Source organism: Talpa europaea (genome assembly GCF_964194135.1).
Source record: "Talpa europaea genome assembly, chromosome: 2".
NCBI lineage: Eukaryota > Metazoa > Chordata > Mammalia > Eulipotyphla > Talpidae > Talpa > Talpa europaea.
In genome coordinates this window covers 129,055,893-129,076,564 of record NC_140068.1, presented here as the reverse complement: position 1 = coordinate 129,076,564, position 20,672 = coordinate 129,055,893, and positions in this window count along the sequence as shown.

Below are 20,672 nucleotides of genomic sequence, written 5' to 3'. Positions count from 1 at the left end.
GAACATAAAGGTTTGTCAGCGCAGAGAGCCCCGGGAGACACACAGGAGAGAGGCGTGTGGAGAAGCCGCCTTGCTTCTTGGCTTTGGACTTGAACCAGGAACTTAGAGACGTGGAAGGAGACTCCTGGAAGAGACTCAGGGGGGAGACAGACCTTTCCCTTGTACTTTAATTTTGCTCCTTTTGGCCCAGACTTACTGGCTCCTTTCATCCACTTCCCAGGTCCCCACCTGAAGGTGCCTTAGCATTGGGGGACCTTTCAGGCCACAGTGGCCTGCTTTGGGCCAAGGCTGTGTGTTTGGGTCTTTACCCACGAGGGGCTGGGGAACTTTGGGTGTTTTATTCCTAATGTTATTTCTTCCTTTCTCTCTATGAACATTAATTCTTTTAAACTTCTTTCACACTAAGAAATAAAACTACAGTTTTGTCATGAAACTAAAGAAAACTACAAAACTTATGCAAAGCTGGGCCCATAAATATATCTTTTGATATATATCTTTTTTTAAAAGATTTATCTATTCATTTACACAAGAACCAGGGTACAGGCTAGATGCGCAGGAGGGTGAGAGGATTCACCAGAGACAGAGCGGGGAACAGAACAGGCAGACTGACAAAATACACTGCTGAAGAGAGCAGCGGGCATGACAAGAGAGTTCTGCTGCACCATTTGGGACCATCGCCAGCCGGCCGGGATAGAACCGGCGCTGCAGAGGCTGCAGACAGCTTCACAGCACAGGGCTCAACCACCTGCGCCACCAGGGGAGGCCCGATATATCTTTTTTTAAAAAGATTTATGTATTTATCCATATAAGAACTGGGGTACAGGCCAGAGATAGGGGGGCGAGAGAATTCACCAGAGAAAAGTGGGGAACAGAACAGGCAGATTGACGAAGTACACTGCTGAGGGGAGCAGCAGGCAAGTCAGGAGAGGTCTGCTGCACCATGTGGGTAGCTCTCTAGCTGGGGATCAAACTAGTGCTGCAGTGGCTGCAGATAGCTTCATTGATTGTATCTTAACCCCTGCACCACCAGGGAGGCCCTGATATATCTTTCAATAAGTATATATATATATATATAAAAGCTAACTGAAATATTTCCTTTCTTTCTCTCTCCCGAGGATGTAAAATGCTGGAAGCCATGCTACTCATGTTGTCTGACAATGGTCCGGGTCGCACCCTGATTAAGTGTTTGCATCTCATCCTCACTCATTTTCTACAATCGCGCCGACGCTGTCCCATATTTCAGGAACCCCTGACACCCAGACTGTTGCGGCTGGTTTGCAGCAGTAAAACTTTTACTAAGTATTCTATTTTCTCATGTCAAAATGTTAGTTTGCATATATCCAATAAGGTTCTTTTTTCCCTTCTAGTTGACTGGCTATTGGAAATATGGGTGTTTTACCAAGTGTTGCATCTGGCAACACCACACTGATAAAGAAATGGGAGTCATGGAGCAGGCTACATAATGCAGCATGCTGCTGAAGAGCAAGATCCTGGCCTTTTTATTAACAGAATAATCATACAGTAGCAGTTGTAAGGGGAAGGAAAAAAGAAAAAGGGGAAGAAGGTGACTAGAAAATGTGCTCCACATCTATATTTTCAGGGGTTGTGAGTCTGCTCTCCAGGCACTTCTCATCTGCTGGTTGACTGGGTATTGTAATTGAGATCAGCCCACACAGACCTTCCCCCCACAGTGTCCCCGATGCTGCCCCGTCTCTGCCCGGTCCTCTCTGGCTCCCCACTGTACCCCTTTCCACCTCTGTCCCCTAAATTCCCCATTTCCATCTTCTCTCTCTTTTCCAGGAGTCTCCCCATCTTCCTAGTCAGTGCCCTGGGGGCTCTCCTAGGCCCTCCCCTCCTCCAAGGATGGAGAATGTCAGGTGATTCCCAGGAGGAAGGCCTTTTGTCCTTGGAAGCAGAAGCAGAAACAAATTACAGGGACCCTGGGATCTAAGTTTCCATCCCAAGAGACTGAGGCAACCTTTATATTTGGGGATTTTCTCAGAATCTAGGAACCAGTTGTCATGTCCACTGGAGACTAAAAATGAGGACACTAAAACTGACACAGACTTGGGCGCCCCCTTGTGGCAGATCCCTGTCCTGCCGCTGGGAGCCCAGGGAGCCTGGGGAGGGCCTGGCTGAGCGGGAGAAAGGGCGGCTCTGGGCTCCTGTGCTCAGCCCTGTGGCCACACGGGGGCGCTGCCGCGCTGCTCCGGATTCTGGTGGAGCCGCCAGGATGGGGCGGGGTGTGAATTGGGCAGAGTTGGGGGCTCTGGGGTCCGGTGTCCTGGGGTTAGATACTCTGTGAGGAGTCAGAGAAGCAGGACTCAGAGGAGAGAAGACTCTGGAGCCTGCCCTGTGTGTGAGGTTTCCAGCTTTTCTCCCCAGGACCCCTCCAGTCCCTGGATAACAAAACAAGTCCCTGGATTCCAGTCTCTGGAAAACAGGAAAGTGGATCATTTTTTCCTTCTACAATCTATTTAGTATTGAGGACATTAAAAAAAAATAACATTTAAAGAATACTGTTAAATTTACAGAAAAGTTGCAAAGGTAGTACAGTTCTTGTTTACCCCACACCATTTCCACTTTGTTAACATCTTGCATGACTAAAGTTGTTATTTATTTTATAGCTAATAAAGCAATGGTGACGCAATTACCAAACTCCATGCTTAATTTCCTTGAATAGTGTCTCAGTGCCTTGGTCTCTCTCCTCACCTTCTGGGATACCTATAACTCTCTTTTTTTTTTTTTAAGATTTATTTATACATATAAGAACTGGCGTATGGGCCAGAGGCGTGGAGGGTGAGAGAATTCACTGGAGACAGAGTGGGGAATAGAGCAGGCAGACTGACTGAAATACACTGCTGAGGGGAGTAGCTGGCAAGTCAGGAGAGGTCTGCTGTGCCATGTGGGTAGCTCCCTGGCTAGGGCTAGAACTCCTGCTTCAGTGGCTGCTGATAGCTTCATAGGTTGCGTCTTAACTCCTTGCACCACCAGGGAGGTCCTGTGGAAGCACAGGCCGGCAATACCGGAGGGTGCTCTTGGACTTAGGGTCTTGCCATTCAAAGGCAAAAAGCAGTTGATCCTGGGCCTCCCTGGTGGTGCAGCAGTTGAGCGCTGGGTTGCGAAGCTGCCCGCGGCCTCTGCAGCACCGGTTCGATTCCCGGCTGCTCCCCGGACACCGGAGGAGGGTCCCACATGGTGCGCAGACCTCTCCTGCTGCCCGCTGCTCCCCTCAGCAGTGTACTTCGGTCCTTCTGCCTGCTCTGCTCCCCGCTCTGGCTCTGGTGAATTCTCTCACCCTCCCGCGCTTCTGACTGTACCCAGTGCATGTATAAACAAAACAAACAAACAAATAAATAAATAAAAATACATACCTCTTTAAAAAAAAAAAAAGCAGTTGATCCTGAACATCTATTGGGATACAGAAAAAGTCATCTTTAAGATCTAATATAGAAAACCATCCAAAGTCACCAGGTATGGCAGTTAATAAGGTGTAGGGATTAGGCACAGTCGGGATATAAATCCTGGACAATGTCATTAATGGCCCAAAAATCTTGGACAAAACGGCCTGTATGGGGTTTCCTCACTGGCAACATCGGAGTGTTGTATGGTGAGCGGCAGGGCCTAATGAGTCCAGATTGAAGGAATCTTTTTAACACTGGCTCAATTCCCCTCAAGGCCTCCTTCTTTAAGGGGTATTGCTTCCTCCTTGGGGTTTTGTTCCCTTCTCTCACTTCTTTTTTTTTTTAAATATTTATTTATTTTTATACAAGAACTGGGGTACAGGACACAAGCGAGGGATGGTGAGAGGATTCACCAGAGACAGAGAGGGGAACAGAACAGGCAGAAATACACTGCTGAGGGGAGCAGTGGGCAAGGCAGGAGAGGCCTGTCCCGCCATGTGGGCATCTCCCTGGCCGGCCAGGAATCGAACCAGCGGAGCAGAGGCTGCGGACAGCTTCACAGCGCAGCACTCAACACACTGTGCCACCAGGGAGGCCCCCTTCAATCACTTCTATCTTTACAGGCTCTGCATTTTTCTCACGTCCTGGGGTCCCACCAGCCCATACCCATTTACTTACTCGTTCAATGATTTCTGAAGGTAAAACTTCACTTTTGGTGGAACATCTTGAGTAAAAAACATCTGGAACTACAGAGCATGTTCTGGAGGTACCTGTAGGTGAAGCCTCAGATTTTTGGGTGAAAACATAATTCGTGCGTTAAGCTTACTTAAAAGGTCACAACCAAGCAGCGGGATTGGACACTCTTCCATGTACAGGACGCTGTGCTGGAGCTGTGTGGTGCCCAGCCGGCATCCAGAGGTTGTAAGAAGGCTTTCTGTTGTGGCCTTCCTGGGATCCCAGTGACTGCTGCGGTCTCTTTGCGCACTTTAGTCAATTTAGAATTCAGAACTGAGAATGTCGCTCCAGTGTCCACCAAGAAATCAATCAGACGATCCCCCACAGCGAGTGTTATCGGGGCTCTGAGGGGGTTATTGTAATGGGCTTCTTTAGATCTAGTGGAGCCCCCGGGCACCCCTATTCTTCATCTGAACCTTCTCCCTGTACTATCATTTGTCTCCTTTCCTCAGCTCTTGGCTCTAGATTCCTTCTACTCTCCGTCTTCCCTCCTATCTTCACCTGAGCCTCTACTCTGGGCTACCATTTCTCTCCTTTCCTCTCTCCATGGCTCTGGGTTCCGTGTGCTCCGTCCATATTCCATCCAGTCACCCCTGGGTGAATCATCATGTCGTGGTGTCCTCAGTCTTCTGTCCTGTCTTCTGTCATTACCTCTGCCGCATCCCTGTAATCTGGGACAGCTGCACTTCCAATGTCCCTCTTCCCTGCAGTGAGCACACTGATTTCTCCCTAGGGGTTCTCTTCTCCTGGGTTCACTTCTGGGTTCACGTCTCAGTCTGTGACTGTTTCCCTGAAACCCTGTCCTGTGCTCTCTTTGTACAAAAACCGCTACAGGCTTCGGTCTCCTGTCCTCTCTATTATTATAAACCCTAAATGTCCACTACCTGGGACGGACTCATCTCTGTGACGCCGTCCACCTTTGCTTACTTTCTCCTTATGTCTGGGGCACTATGTGTGATGAACGCCATAGTGATCAGACAAGCATTTTCTGGGGCATCTGGGTTAGTATCCGTGGGGTTGGTTCACGTCTGAATAATTCTCTCAAGGAACTTCAATGGGTTCTCGTTAGCTCCTTGTTCAAGTTGTAATATTTTGTTAATTTTTTTTTGCTTGGGGACTCCCTGCTGCAGTCCTACCAGTAAACATTTTTTGTAGAGCTCTAACATCGCCATTCCTCCATTGTTGGGGTCCCATTCAGGATCTACCACTATGGCTCTGGGGACAACCATCTCTGGCTCTGGGGATTCTCTGTCCTGTTGGTGGAGACAGTCAGCCTCCTCCCTGGCTTTCCTGAAAACCATTCTCTGCTTGTGCAGAGTCAGCAAAGTTTGAGGCATGGACTGTATGTCTGCCCAGTTAGAGCGGTGGGGGAGGAACACAGAGGTAAACAAGTTCGCCATCCTCTTAGGAGCCTGCCGATATGAGGGGACAGAGCTCCTCCAAGTTAGGAGGTCCGCGGTGCTTAAGGGATGGTGTGACCAAAAGTACCCAGCAGGTCGCCCATGTTCATTTAAGCCACCCATCGGCATCTGTCAGAGAGGAAATTGTCCTGCTTCAGGGTGACTCTTCCTGCCAAAGTGGGTGCCCCATCTAGTGGGGGGAGATGCCTTTTTTTTTTCTTCCCTGGAGCGCAGTGGAGGCTGTGAAACCTCTGGAGTCTGCGTGGGAGGGGCCTTGTCACACGGAAACGGTGTTTGTCCTGATGTGTTTAAGGTGTTTAACACGTGATAATCCTCCTCTTCTAACTCTGCCCTCTTGCAGTCCTCATGGGAAGGGGAAGGTTTATCCCTTCTCTGTGCCATCAGCTGAACCTCTGCCATATCCAATTTATGGAGGGCAGCCTGTAGCTGGTCCTGCATACTTTTAAAAGCTTGATCCTGCATGCTTTTAAAAGCTGACTCAAAAACACTACGGTTTTCATCCCTCATACTCTTAATAGTTAAATCAAGAGCCTGATTTTGTTGTTGCATAGCTAAGCTAAGAGCCTGAATTTGTTGTTGCATAGCTAAGTTAAGAGCCTGAATGTGTTCTTGCACATTCTCAGTATGTGAAGTAGAACATCTACCTCTCATGGAAACAAGAATGTAGCAAATGGCGCTTATGCACATTACCAAAAAAAAAAAAAACCCAGAAGCAAAGATTGTAAAGTAGGGATGGCTTGTAAACCACCCACATATGTGTACAGGAGTAAAAAAATGTACCATATACCAGGTTTTATCAAATTATGTACATTTATAAAACTGGTGATAATATTTAATGGAAAAAGGCTACTTAAACTCAAGGCTGGAAAAAACTGAAAGAACTCAAAGTAGGGATAAAACTGCTTAAGCTCATGGTTGAGGCCGGGCTTTACTAAAAAATACACCCACAAGAGAGAGCTGTACACAAGGGGGAAAAAAAGCAGACTTTTCAAGACCTGAGACAGAGATTACACCATGCATCCTGCAGACCCAGTGGCACTTGCAGTGACCATCGCAAGGAAAGTTACTTTGGGCTGGTCAACCAGAGGTGTAACCTGGTCAACCACGTTGAACACCAAACTTTTACAGGACAACCCCCATATGAAATGGGTTGTGTGACTGGGTCCTCACCTGCGCGCTTAAAAGGGCCTTATTAAGACTTGACTGCAGGCACACACAAATGGTTAATAAAAGGTTTATTTACAAAAGAAGGAGAAATTTAGAAATGAATAACTCAGGGAGAAAAAGAGGGAGATAAATTCATGAATGCATCCTACAAGTTCTGCTGACCTGGAATCCCAATGGCACGCTGAGAGCTGGGGACGAGCCAAGAGCCATGTGCGGCCAACACAAGCCCATGTGTCAGGTTTCATACCAAATCTGGCAGCTTAACCCCACCCTCAGGTCCCAGCAACCCTCTCTGTGGTGATGAAGGGATTTGTCATTCCCAGTGTCCTGATGGCTTTGGTCTGGAGTGGGGGTGGAGTCCACAAAGCCTGTATGAAGCTTGCTCAGGACATCCTGTCCCCCTAACATTGTCACTATACTTTTTATTTTGTAATAAAAGTTTTCATAAAAATATTTTATTCCTATTAACATGTAGGGTTGCTAATATCGTTCTAAATGAATAAGTATTTTTAAATTTTCGATCTCTAGTATGGCAAATATTGATAGATATAATCCACAAAATTATCGTGGATCCTCATTCATCTGTGAGAGTGTATTCAGATCATAAAGACAAAAATTTTGAGAATCGCTGATTTAAACAGACCCTGGTACTCAGAGAGACGGTGTGAGAAAGGCTCCTCAATGCAGAAGCAAAGACGCCAGAGCCAAGAGCCACCTGCAGGAGGGTCGGTCGGGACCCACTCCCAGCTCTCAGGCTGGTTCTCAGGGCTTCAGGCCTCAGGACAGTGTTTGGGTGGGGAGCCAAGCGCAGGGAATATTCATCTCCACTTTGCCCTATCACAGGCTGCGCCAAGTCCTTCACCCTGTACATGCCCAGCTCTAATTCCCTGTACACGACCGTCCGCATAAGTCAGTCAGCGTCAAGGTTTTCGGGGTGTAAGTCTGCACTGGGTTTTGGAGTCTTCCCAGACCAGGAGGATCCGGAATATGCCGCCCCCAACCTTCCTCCTGCTGCTGTACGGGGCCCTGGTCGTGACTGAGACCTGGGCAGGTGAGTGCGAAGTTCAGAGGGGAAAAGTTCGGAGGAGAAAAGTCCTTCCAGGCTTTGGCCTGGAAGGAGTGAGAGGACCCTGCAGTGGCCAGGACCCAGGAAGAGTCCCCCGACCGCCCTCTCCTCAACCCACATCAAACCCCACACCTCGGTGTCCTGCTCCTCCCTTCCACCCACTCCTGTGCCCTGACCTTTTCCTGCCACCCCTTTTTACTCTCAAGAATCCCCTTGCTCTCTCCCCCTGCCCGGCCCCTTCATCCTCGGACCCAGACACTGGCGCCCAGAGGAGAGTTGGGGTCTCAGCCCCTCCCCTCCCCCAGGCTCCCACTCTGTAATGTATTTGCACACCGCGATGTCCTGGCCTGGCCCCGGGGAACCCCGCTTCATCTGCGTGGGCTACGTGGACGACACGCAGTTCCTGCGGTGCCACAACAATGACCCGAGTCTGAAAATGGAGGCAACAGTGCCCTGGATGGAGCTAGAGGGGTTGGGAGAGCCAAAAGCGGATTGTCGAGAGCCACGTACACCTGTCCAGGCTCCGACTGAGCAACCTGCGGATACACTACAACCAGAGCGGAACAGGTGCGTGATCCCCGCCTATGGACAGGGGTTCCCTCCAGTCTCTGGGTCCGAGCTTCCCCCGAGGCCTTGGAACTTTTACCCTGTTTCTATTTTAGTTTATTACAAATCCCCAGCAGCTGCGCTTGCCTGGGGATGGGAGGTGCTAAGTGGGTGCGGCTGACGTGGCGGGGGCGGCCGGTGCCTCACACCTTGCAGGTGAGGGATGGCTGTGAAGTGGGCCTGGACGGTAGCCTAAGCCGCTTCAATCAGTTCGCCTACGACGGCGTTGATCCCCTCACCCTGATGGAGGAGCTGCGCGCCAGGACCCCAGCGGGCATGGAGGTGCAGACCTGGGAGGGTGAGTGGGAGGAGGTCCTCGCTCGGAATTCCACACTCCCCGCCTGGAACACGAGTGTGGCCAGTGGCTCCAAGGACAACTGAAGAAAGGGAACCGGACACTGCGTGCAAGTAAGAGTTGCCTCGGGCCTCCCCTAGGGCCAAGGCTGGGTCCAGCACAGGGAAGCAGAGTGGGCTCAAGGCCAGATACCACCCTCCTATGGCCCCAGAAGGTGAGGAGTCCTCCTTGGTGTCCAGATCCTGGAAAGTGACCCCTAGAGTGCCAGCCCTTCCTGGGGGCAATTAAGGAAGGCGCTCTCTCCAGGTGAGGAACAGTCCTGAAATAACTGATTCTCTCTGATCCTGGCGGTGTTCTGGTGAACCGTGTATTTCTTGCTCACATCTGATTCTCAGAGGTCTTGGATCCTGACTCCAACTTTCCTGAGTCACTTGGGCCTCTATCCAGGTCAAGACGAGAAGTCTCTAGTCTCTCCCTCAGAGCCCTGCAGCCTGCCACCCTGAACTGCTGCACCCTGATTCTAGAACTTTCCAAGGATTAAGAGACTATCCCAGTGATCCAAGGCCAGGCTGGTGTTCCAGTTTTGCACTCTGTCCACCCAATGCAATTATCTGTCCATTCTCAGGATGGTCACATGAGGCTGCTTCAGTGGCCTATGAAAGTAACCTAAAGTATGAATTTTCAGAACTCCTAAAGACACTCATGACCCACTATGCTACCTCTGACCATGAGGTCACCCTGAGGTGCTGGGCCCTGGGCTTCTACCCTGTGGACATCATCCTGACCTGGCAGTGAGATGGGGAGGACCTGACCCATGACATGGAGCTGGTGGACACCCGGCCTGGGGGGGATGGAACCTTCCAGAAGTGGGCGGCTGTGGTGGTGCCTTCTGGAGAGGAGCAGAGATACACGTGCCGTGTGCAGCATGAGGGGCTGCTGGAGCCCCGAGTCCTGAGATGGGGTAAGGAGGGGGTCATGGGCACAGAGCTTCTCAGGGGCATCAGGAGCCCTTCTGGAGCCCTCCAGCAGGATGGGGGCTGAGGCCTGAAAGTCAGAGTCGCAACTTTTCCCTTCCAGAGCCACCTCCTCAGTCCTCCTTCCCCACCGTGGACATCATTGCTGTCCTGGTTCTCCTTGGGGCTGTGCTCACTGGAGCTGTGATTTGGAGGAAGAGGCTCTCAGGTAGAGAAGACCTCATATGAGGTCTGAGATTTCTTGTCTAACATCTGCTTGATACTGTGAGGCATGATCTCACATACATGCACTTTCTCAGCTGAGAGCCAGGTTTGCTGACACTTTTTTGTAAAGCTCATGAAACTCCTTGGTATGAAAAATGAAGGACAAATATTTCAACTGATGACTTTGGTCATGGGGACCTCACTTGAGTAGCTGCAGGTAAAAAGGAAATGTCCCTGCTAAGGACGGAGGAGGCTGGCCCAGCTCCCACAAGTGCTTTCTCCTCATGTTCCCTGATCCTGTCCTGAAGACCAGGACAGGCCAGTTCCTCAGGACTTCTTGGTCCTGCCTCCTCCCTGACCTCTCACAAAATGTTTTCTTCCTATAGGAAGAGAAGGAGAGAAATACTAAGTCTGGATATGTGGGGTAGGAAGACCCTTAGAAAAGTGTAGATGGTGGTCCTCCCTGGTGGCACATGGACTTGGGCACGGCACTATGGGGTGGTCTGCTGCCTCTGCAGAGCGAGTTCAGTCCCCAACCGGCCAGGGTGCATCTCACATGGCGAGACAGACCTCTCCTGTCACGCCCGCTGCTCCCCTCAGCAGTGTATTCCAGTCAATCTGCCTGTTCTGTTCCCCACTCTGTCTCTGGTGAATCCTCTCACCCCCCGCATCTCTGGCCTTTATCCCAGCTCTTATATGCATAAATGAATAAATCTTTAAAAAAAGAGAAGTGTAGATGGAGTCCATGGGGGAGCTCACCCACCCCATAATCGCTCCTTAGTCTCATCTTCTGGGCACTTTAATCAGGGTCTGTCTTCTGGTTTTGCCCCAACCAACTTTTAAAGTAAAACTCTGGGGCCTCCCTGGTGGTGAAAGGGTTTAAGATACAACCTATGAAGCTCGCCACAGCCACTACAGCATGAGTTCGATCCCCTGCCAGGGAGCTACCCACATGGCATAGCAGACCTCTCCTGATTCACCCGCTGCTGCCCTCAGCAGTGTATTTCAGTAGATCTGCCTGTTCTGTTCCTCACTCTGTCTCTGGTGAATCCTCTCACCCCCCCCCCCACAACTCTGGCCTGTATCCCAGCTCTTATATGCACAAATAAATAAATCTTTAAAAAGAAAAGACCACCTAACTTCTCTTGTTGCAAAGGGTACCTGCATGTGTCTGTCTGTGCTCCTACTAGCATAACGTGAGGAGGTGGGGAGACTGGCCCAGCCCTGCCCACCAGATCCCTCCCCACACTGACCTGTGTCTCTCCCTGATGACTTTCCTGCTCCAGCAGAGGCGGGACTGGGTCGTCTTCATCCCTGTCTTAACTTCTATTGCACTGAGCTGCAGCTTCTCCTCTGTTAAAATAGAGAATCTAAATAAATCTTAAAAAAAAATAAAATAGAGAATCTGATACTAAACAGAAGGGGCTGGAAAGGCCACATGCAGTCGGATTCTGGCAGCAGCCGTAGCAGCTCTTGCCTTTCCTGGCTCTCCTTGCTTTCTCGGGAAACATGGCTTCTGGCGTGGCTGTCTCTGAAGGTGTCAGGAAAGTGTCCAAGGACATGAAGGTGCGTAAGTCATCAACACCACAGGAAGTGAAGAGGCACAAGAAGGTGGTGCTCTTCTGCCCGTGTGAGGACAAGAAGAACATCATCCCGGAGGGCAGAGAAATCCTGGTAGCTGATGTGGGCCAGGCCATGAACAACCCCTACCCATCTTTGTCAAGATACTGCCAGACCAGGACTGTGCCCTCCATGACGCAACCTAACAGACCAAGGAGAGCAAGAAGGAGGCCTTGATGCTTATCTTCTGGGCCCCTGAGTGTGCACCCTTAAGTGCAAAATCATCTCTGCCAGCTCCAAGGAGAAGCTGACATGGATCAAGTATGAATTACAAACTGCTGGGGCCTCCCTGGTGGTGTAAGGGGTTATGTCTCCGCGTTATGAAGCTATCTGCAACCACTGCAGCACAAGTTCGATCCCTGGCCAGGGAGTTACCCACATGGCGCAGCAGACCTCTCCTGTCTCGCCCGCTGCTCCCCTCAGCAGTGTATTTCAGTCAGTCTGCCTGTTCTGCTCCCCACTCTGTCTCTGGTGAATCCTCTCACTCCCCACCCCACACCTCTGGCCTGCACCCTAGCTCTTGTATGCATAATTAAAAAAAAAAAAAAAAACTCTACCCTGGCAGAGAAGCTGGGGGTAGCGTGTCATCTTCCTGGAGGGCAAGCCCCTTCCAACCCCTGCCTAAAACATCTGGCTTCCCCAGACCTGCCCACAGGGGTTGCAGGCTGCCCCCTTCCTGCCAGACCAGAGGGACTAGGGAATCCCAGCAGGGGGAGGACGAAGCCTCCACCTAGTTGCCAAACCCCCCCCCACCCCCAGAACTTTTTCCAACCTCCATCCCTGACAGATCTGGCCTTCCCAAACCACCTTTGATCTGATCCCTCTTGGGTTTAAGCAGACCACGTTCCCCCCAGAAGGGAATTATGACTGTTTTGTGCTCAGTTCTGTTCTCCTCCTCTGGGTGCCCCCATCTCCAGCAGCAAGAGGAATATTGGGGTATTTTTTATAAAGATTTATTTATTTATTTATTTATTTATACAAGAACTGGGGTACAGGCCAGATGCGCAGGAGGGTGAGAGGCTTCACCAGAGACATATATACACAGTTTTCTTTTAATTGTTGTGCTTTTCCTTTGTAATAGAAGGTCCCTTACTAGTCCTGCCTCCATGAGTGGCCATGACCAGGGAGGGGGAGGGGAACCAGGCAGTGTGGGGAGTGGGTCATCTCTACGACATCCCGTTTCTACACAGAATCAGACAGCACAGGGTTGCTATTGAGGTTGAAAGGTGGCAGCACGGAAGAGAAGGAACAGTGAGGGCTTGGAGTATTATTAAAAATAAATAAATACCCCGGGACTCCCCTTATGGCGCAGGTGGTTGAGCACAGCGCTGTGAAGCTGTCTGCAGCCTCTGCAGCGCCAGTTCGATCCCAGCCGGCGGGTGAGGGTCCCACATGGCACAGCAGACCTCTCCTGTCTCGTGCGCTGCTCCCCTCAGCAGCGTATTTCATCAGTCTGCCTGTTCTGCTCCCCGCTCTGTCTCTGGTGAATCCTCTCACCACCCCTTCCCCCGTACCTCTGGCCTGTACCCCAGTTCTGGTATGCATTAATAAATAAATCTTTAAAAAAAAAAGAAGGAAAAAAATAAAATGAAAAAAAAAAGGAAATGCAGGAACATTCATCTGGGAGATGAGTCATAAAGATAAATCTCTCAAACAAGGGGGAAATTGCAACAAATGGGGGGAAGACAAACTCTTAGTCTTGCTAATGCCCATCAAAGACAAACCTGTAGGGACATAGGGGAAAGACAACCTTGTTAATGCCTGTCTAAGAGACTAGTCATCTGTAACTGCATCACCCCCACCTGTAGAGGGGCTGAGAGGAGGTCAGGCAGGGAGCAGGTCGGGCAGCAGGGGAGGGAGGGATGTGGAAGTTCCTGTGTCCATTAATGGGGTCAGTGTAGATGGTGGGATGGGAGCAAAGCCCTGGGGAGGAGTGATGGGGTGAGGGTCCCATGGAGGGAACAGCCCATGGGGGACTGGCTGGTGCCCGGTGAGCAAGGACAGAGGGGGTCGCCCTGCTCATTACTTACAGGAAGGACATGAGAGGTGAGCCTCAGCTAGTGACTTGATGGTCGTAAGTTATATCTCAATTAAGTGGCTTTAGAACCATATTAAGAAATGGGTCTACAAGTTGCCCTGTGTCTGTCCTCCACTGTATCCTCATCCAGGGCTTGTGGGGCAGGAAACTGCCTCAGCCCACGAGGAGCTGAGCACAAACGGCTTCACTTCACAGATGTTCTTAAGGCGCCTCCTCTGTGTGGTCCTGAGTCACGTGATGAGATGCTGACGTCACGCTGCTTCTGTGATGGGAGAGACTTTAGGGGCCTTGGGTGGGAGGCAGCTTATTTTTCATGTGGGCAGAATGGAAATAATGAGTGCCCAGAAGTTCTTCTGTGTTGATTTTTGATTTTCCACCAATTCGGTGATAAACATGAGGGGAGACAACTCCCCCCTGTGAGTGTGTCTGACTCTCTGGCTCTTCCTTGTGAGGAGAATGAAGCAGAAGGGACGTGCAGAGTCAGGCTCACAGGGGCTGAGACTTCCCACCCGGGCTCCCCTCCTGGTCCCTCTCTGGGGTGACTCCCTGCACACGGTGGACCCTCAGCTAAGGGGATGCCCCCAGGACAAGGACCTGAGGGTTTTCTCCAGGAGCCACATGCATGAGCTCTGAGGCAGGTCCTTCCACGCTGATCACGGCCGTTCAGATCCGCCAACATCTCGTCCCCATCGCAGCCTCGTGGGACCCAGAGCTGGAGCCTCTGAGGGAGGCCCCTCCTGCCGCCTCCCCCTCAGAGACTGTGGAGACGCCAGATCTTTGTTTTAGGTGCAAAGGAGGAAGAGATTTGGTACAAACCAGTAAAATATTCAGGCGATAAAGTGATCAGTGGCTGTTTTCTCACAAGAAACAGTGGAGGCCAGAGTAGCTCACGTGACGGTCAAGGTCCTGATTGCAATGAGCTGTCAGACAAGGATTCCACGTCCTCTGAAGTGTCCTTCAAAATATGTGATTTTAAAAAATGAGTTCTACCGTTTTTAGATTCCCATTTAGTTTTACTCTTTTTTCTTTATACTATCCCCAGAGCGGTGTCTGCTGGGTCATGGCACAGAGGGGCTGTCAGCAGCCTGGAGCTGTGAGCAGGGCTGACTCTGACCCGCCTGCAGGGAGTGGGGCCCTGGAGCCCCAGAATCAGCCCCCAGGGCTGGCCCTCCAGAGCAACACAGGCCTTTCTCCTCTTGATTCCCTGAATCACCTCCTCTTGATTCCAGGAATCTCCCTGCCACCCGAGCATTGGGGAGTTGGGGAGGATGTTGAGGCTCAGGAAATGGGGGCCTCCTCCAAACCATCTGTCCTCTCCTCCTCTCTCTCCTTCATCAGCCTGAGTGTGCGTGTTTGAGTCACACCAGCCCTGCACGGACAGGAGAGGCCCAGAACTTAAGTGATTCCCTGGTCAGTTACAGCACCAGCCCCTCTGCAGTCCCACCAGGGGAGACAGAGACTCTCCCAGCCCCAGCCAGAGCCGCGTCACCCACACAGACCTTCCCCTCACAGTGTCCCCAATGCTGCCCCTTCCTGGCCCCACCCTCCCTGGTGCCCCCACCACTCCTTTTGGGCCCCATTTTCCTAGTCCCCATTTTCATCCTCTGCTCCATTTCCAGGAGCCTCCCCGTCTTCCTAGTCATGCCCTGGGGGCTCTCCTCAACCTCCCCTCATTCAGGGATGGAAAATTTTTTAAATATGTATATTTATTTCCTTACAGCGTGGGTCATCTTTCTATAGTTATTGTTTCTCTTAGGTGCGGCCCTTTCACCAATGATCCACCACACACCACCACCAGCTCCTCGTGTCTCTCCCCGGCTCTGATCACTCCTGCTCCCCCCTGCTGTAAGACGTGGATGGGTGGTTGGCCCACGGGTCTTGGCGTTTTCCTGGAACCTTGTCCTTTTCCTAGGTGAGGACCTGGGCTCCTGGGTAGAATTGAATGTTAATTCCCAGGTGGAAGTGATTTCACCTCTGGAAGCAGAAGCAGAAACAAATGACAGAGACTCTGGAGTCCAAGGATCCATCCAAGACTAAAGGAAACTCTATATTTGGGAGATCAGCCCATAATCTGGGAATCAGCTGTTATGACCTGGAAACCTGCTTTGTCCTTTGGCCATAGGACAAGAAAATTTGAGGACTTCAGACCTGACACTGGACTTGGGCGCCCCCTTGTGAGCAGATCCCTGTCCTGCCGCTGGGGGCCCAGGGAGCCTGGGGAGGGCCTGGCTGAGCAGGAGAAAGGGCAGCTCTGGGCTCCTGTGCTCAGCCCTGTGGCCACACGGGGGCGCTGCCGCCTGTTCCGGATTCTGGTGGAGCCGCCAGGACAGGGCGGGGGCTGAGGTGGGCAGAGTTGGGGGTCCTGGAGGGCAGCGGCGTGGGGGTGAAATGCTCTGTGAGGAGTCATAGCAGCAGGGCTCAGAGGAGAGGAGACTCCGGAGCCTGCCCTGTGTGTGAGGTTTCCAGCTTTTCTCCCAGAACCCCTCTCTCCAGTCCCTGGACGGTGATGCCTGGGAAAACTGGAAAAGAAAAAAATTTTTCTTTATATAACCTATTAAATATTGAGAGTATTTTAAAAAATAACATTTAAAGAATACTGTTCGATTTACAGAAAAGTTGCAAAGGCAGTACACGTCTTGTTTCTCCCACACCATTTCCATGTTAACATCCTACACGAGTACAGTTTTTTTTTTTTAACAACTACTGCAGCAATGTTGACATAATAACTAAACGCCATACTTTCATTTCAGTTTTTGCTAATGTCCATTTGATGCTCCATAATCCCATCCAGTTTGCCTGGATGACAGTTCCTCAGACTTTCCTTGTTTTTATAACATTGACACTGGTGAGTTGTGATGTTCGGGAGAGGTGTTGGGGTCACAGATGGAGGTTCTTGGGTCACCTGTAAGAAAAGCTTCACCAGAGTCCTCCTCTCAGTGGTGTGAGGGGACACACACACACACACACACACACACAAGGAAAGAAGACGATGCTTGTGCAGACACCAGTAGACAGGAGGAGCTGCCCTTGGAGAGGGCGGGTGTGTGAGGAGAAGCCTGCAGGCCCCAGGCGGAGCCTTGGGAGCAGAGCTGCGTCTTCCTGGGGCAGAAAAGGCACTGAGGTCGTGTTCTAGTTGGGAGGGCTCATTCCTTTGTGGAATTGTCATCTGTTGTTAAATTAATTACTTCTATGGTGTGACTAGGCTGATTTGTCAGGAGCAGCGAGTTTCTGCAGTGGCTCCATCCCTGTATCCCGCCTCTGGTCTGCACCTCCTTATATTTCCTGTAGCATCTGATACTTGCTATAGCAGTTGGCCCACAGCGATTTTCATTTCCATAATTGATTTAATGACTATGTTAATCACTTCTACCCCCACCTCCAGTTTCAGGTCTTGTGACCCCTCCACCCTAAATTTCCTACTCTTAGCCTCCGTCAAGGAGCACTGCTCAGGAGTATTGTCCCTCAATTTAGGTTTTTTGTTTTGACTGGGACTGTGGGTTTGGGGAAGCAGACTCCAGGGGTGCAGGGACATTGTCCACTCACCACGGCAGTGCTCATTATGTCCACCTGACCCATCACTGATGGTGTTAACCTTCAACACCTGGCTAAGGCACACTTTCCCAGATTTCTTCCTGAAAAGCTTCTCTTTTTCCCATTTATTTAGAGGCTGTTGTCTTTGGAAGGAAGTCACTATGGGCAGCTCACACTTACGGGTGTGCTGCTATAAACATTTACATGCATGATTCTACTCCTAGGCATTGACCCAAATGACACAGAAACATTCATTTCAAGGACACCTGCACCCCTAAGTTTATAGCAGCACTATTTACAATAGTTAAGTTATGGAAACAACCCAAATGCCCAAAAATAGATGACTGGATCAAGAAGATGTGGTACATATACACCATGGAATATTACTCAGCAATCGAAAAAGGTAAACACATGCAGTTTGCAGCAACATGGATGGAGCTGGAAGGGATCATGCTCAGCGAAATAAGCCAGAAAGAAAAAGAAAAATACCAGATGGTCTCACTCATAGCAGGAATCTAGAAAACCTAAATAAGGGACTAGGAAAAAGAATAACTATAATAAAGAAAAAATCAAAATCAACAAGCAACTATAAACCAGAGACACACTATGGGGGGGAGGGGAGAAGAGGGATTGGGGTCAAAATGAGGGGGGTGCAATTGTATGGGGAATATAAAAAAATAAATCTTAATAAAAAATAAAGTAGAAAAAACCATTTACATGCATGCAGAGTTTTTTAATATAAGTTTTCATTTTTTTTAAAGATTTATTTATTCATGCATACAAGAACTGGGGTACAGGCCAGGGATGAGGGGGTTGAGAGGATTCACCAGAGACAGAGTGGGGGGCAGAACAGGCAGCTAACTGAAATACACTGCTTGAGGGAGCAGTGGACGAGTCAAGAGAGGTCTGCTGTGCCATGTGTGTCACCTCCCCAACTGCACACAGCTTCATAGGTTGCGTCTTAACCACTTGTGCCTCCAGGGAGGCCCCCAAATGTGTTTTCAAAATATCTGGGTAACTAGCTGGGGCAGTGATCGCTGGGCTGTATGTCAGGTTTTTGGGTTTTCAAAGAAACTGTCAAAGATCTTTGACAGTGACCGCACCCTTTAGCATTCCTGCAGGCAGTGTTGAGGCTCCTGTTGTCCACATCCTGGGCAGCACCTGTGCAGGGTTTGCATTTTTCAGCCCCTACCAGGTGTGATGGTGTCACTGTTGTTCCCTTTGTCTTTCCCTAGTGCCCTGTGATGCTGAGCATCTGTTCATGTTCTTCCTTGTCGTCTGTGTCTCTTCTTGGTGACGTGTCTGTTAAAGTCTTTTGTCCATTTTTCAAATGAGGCACCACTCATTTACAACACTGTTTTTGTCCCTTTTAAAATTGTGTTATTTCTCTCTGCTTATTGAGTTTTAAGCGTTATTTTGTAAATTCTAGATACAGTCCTTGATCAGATTCATGATTTGCAAATGTTTCCCCCACTCTGTGTCCTGAACTCCTGTACTGACAGGAAAACAAGCATTGTTGTCCAGATAGAAGCTTGGAGATATATATATATATATATATATATATATATATATATATTTTTTTTTTTTTTAAAGAAGAGAAATGATAAATCACTAACTGGCTTTGAGCAGATGTCCTAGCTGACTGGGTGTTGGGGGGGTGACTTACCTATGTGTGTCCTTGAGTGTTATTTAAATGTTCTTGTATGTGCATGAAATATGCTTTCAAAAGTAAATTACACTACATTACTCAATTTATAACACTCCTCACACATCACGACCAAATCACGTGTTAAGACCAGACTGGCACGTGTGTTACCAGTGATGGACCCGCACGTCACAGTCGCCAAACTCATGGTTTCCCTTTGGGTTCACTCTGGTGTTGTCCGTTCTGTGGGTGTTGTTGGACAAATGTACAATGACCTGTGTCCATCAGAGTATTTTCACTGCCCATAATGTCTTCTGTGCCCCAATGAAACAAAAGCAAAAAAAAACCAAAAACCCAATGGAATCACATGGGACTAAAAAGCTTCTACATAGTGAAGCAAACTATCATTAAAATGAAAAGACAATATTGAGTCAGAGAAAATATTTGCACATCATCAATCCAACAAGGAGTTACTATCCAAGATCTACAAAGAACTCCAAAACAAGGAAACAACCCAATCAAAACAGGGGCAGAGAAGCTAAATAGGTACTTTTCTAAAGAAGACACACATGTGGCCAACAGGTACATGGATACATGTTTATCATCATGTGCTGTCAGGAAAATGCCAATTAAAACCACAATGAGTTACCACCTCACACCTGTGAGAATGACCCGTTGAAGGGTGTGGAGGGAAAGGAACTCTGGCACATGAGGATGAAGTCTGGTCCTGTTAGCGGTCTGAATGAGGGGTTCCCAGGGGCCCTCAAACCTGTACACTCTACATGGGATCTGCATCAGCTGCCTAAAGACAAAATCTAACGCATAACATCTTTGTTAGAAAAGAACTTGAACACAATGTGTGTGCAATAGAGAATTAGTGTGCAATAGGGAAAGAGAAGAGAAAGAACATAGATAAATAATTCCCAATTAAGCACCCAAAGCTACCTGTCCCCTCATGGGTAAATGTCCAGCCAAACAGGCTTGGCTCCAAGCAGAACCACTGAGGCCCAAAAGCCTGCCACAATCTATGGCACCTACTGGTGACCCATGGGACAGGGGCAGGAGGGGCCAGGCAAGTCTGGAAGGACAAGAGCAATGTCAAATCCACATCAAGATAACAGCTGCCATTGTCAGGCTCCCCTGGGTCTCTCACCCACATCTCTGTCTCTTTCACGTGTCTCTGACCCTACATAGGTCCTCACACGTGTGCTCACAGGCTGCACCTGCAGAACTTCCTCTTGCACCTGTGCGTGTCCACCGGGCGTCTGTCCTGAAATCCTCCATGTCGCTTCAATAATGATGTATTGTATCGCCTCAGTACCCCGGACTCAGAAGTATCCTTTTGCTTTAAACTTGATTCCTCATTTTCCCTCTATATCAACATCCTTTCAGTGAGAAGGTTTGAAGTGTTTGGGGAGAAACAGGAACCCTCTGCTGCATGGTCCCCCTCCTAGATGATGTTGTCATCAGGGCTCACAGCCTTATGGTCACATCTCCTAGCGCACAGCCCTCCCCGGGCAAGGACTGGTCATGGGAGACAGACATACAGCTTCCCGTGGCCTGAACTTTTCTCACCATTTGGCTCCTGCTTTTTCCATGAGGGCCGAGCAGGAGGAGGGGAGTGTCCAGCTCCTCTCCGGACCCTCAGCCTCTGTCCTCCCTCAGGCGTCAGGGCATGAACAAGGACAGGGAGTCGGGGTACCTGCTGTGTCTAGGTTCTGCCATCACTGGCCTGATGCTCTTTTCATTATTTACCCTCATCTAGAAAATAAGAATGAATTTGAAGTTCTTTTTAGCTCAAATCCTAACACTCTGGCAGGCATGGATTTTGTTTTTAAGATTTATTATTTTTAAATTTATGTGTTTATGCATACAAGAACTGGGGTACAGAACAGAGGTGGGGGTGAGAGGGCTCACCAGAGACAGCGGGAACAGAACAGGCAGAGTGACTGAAATACATTGCTGA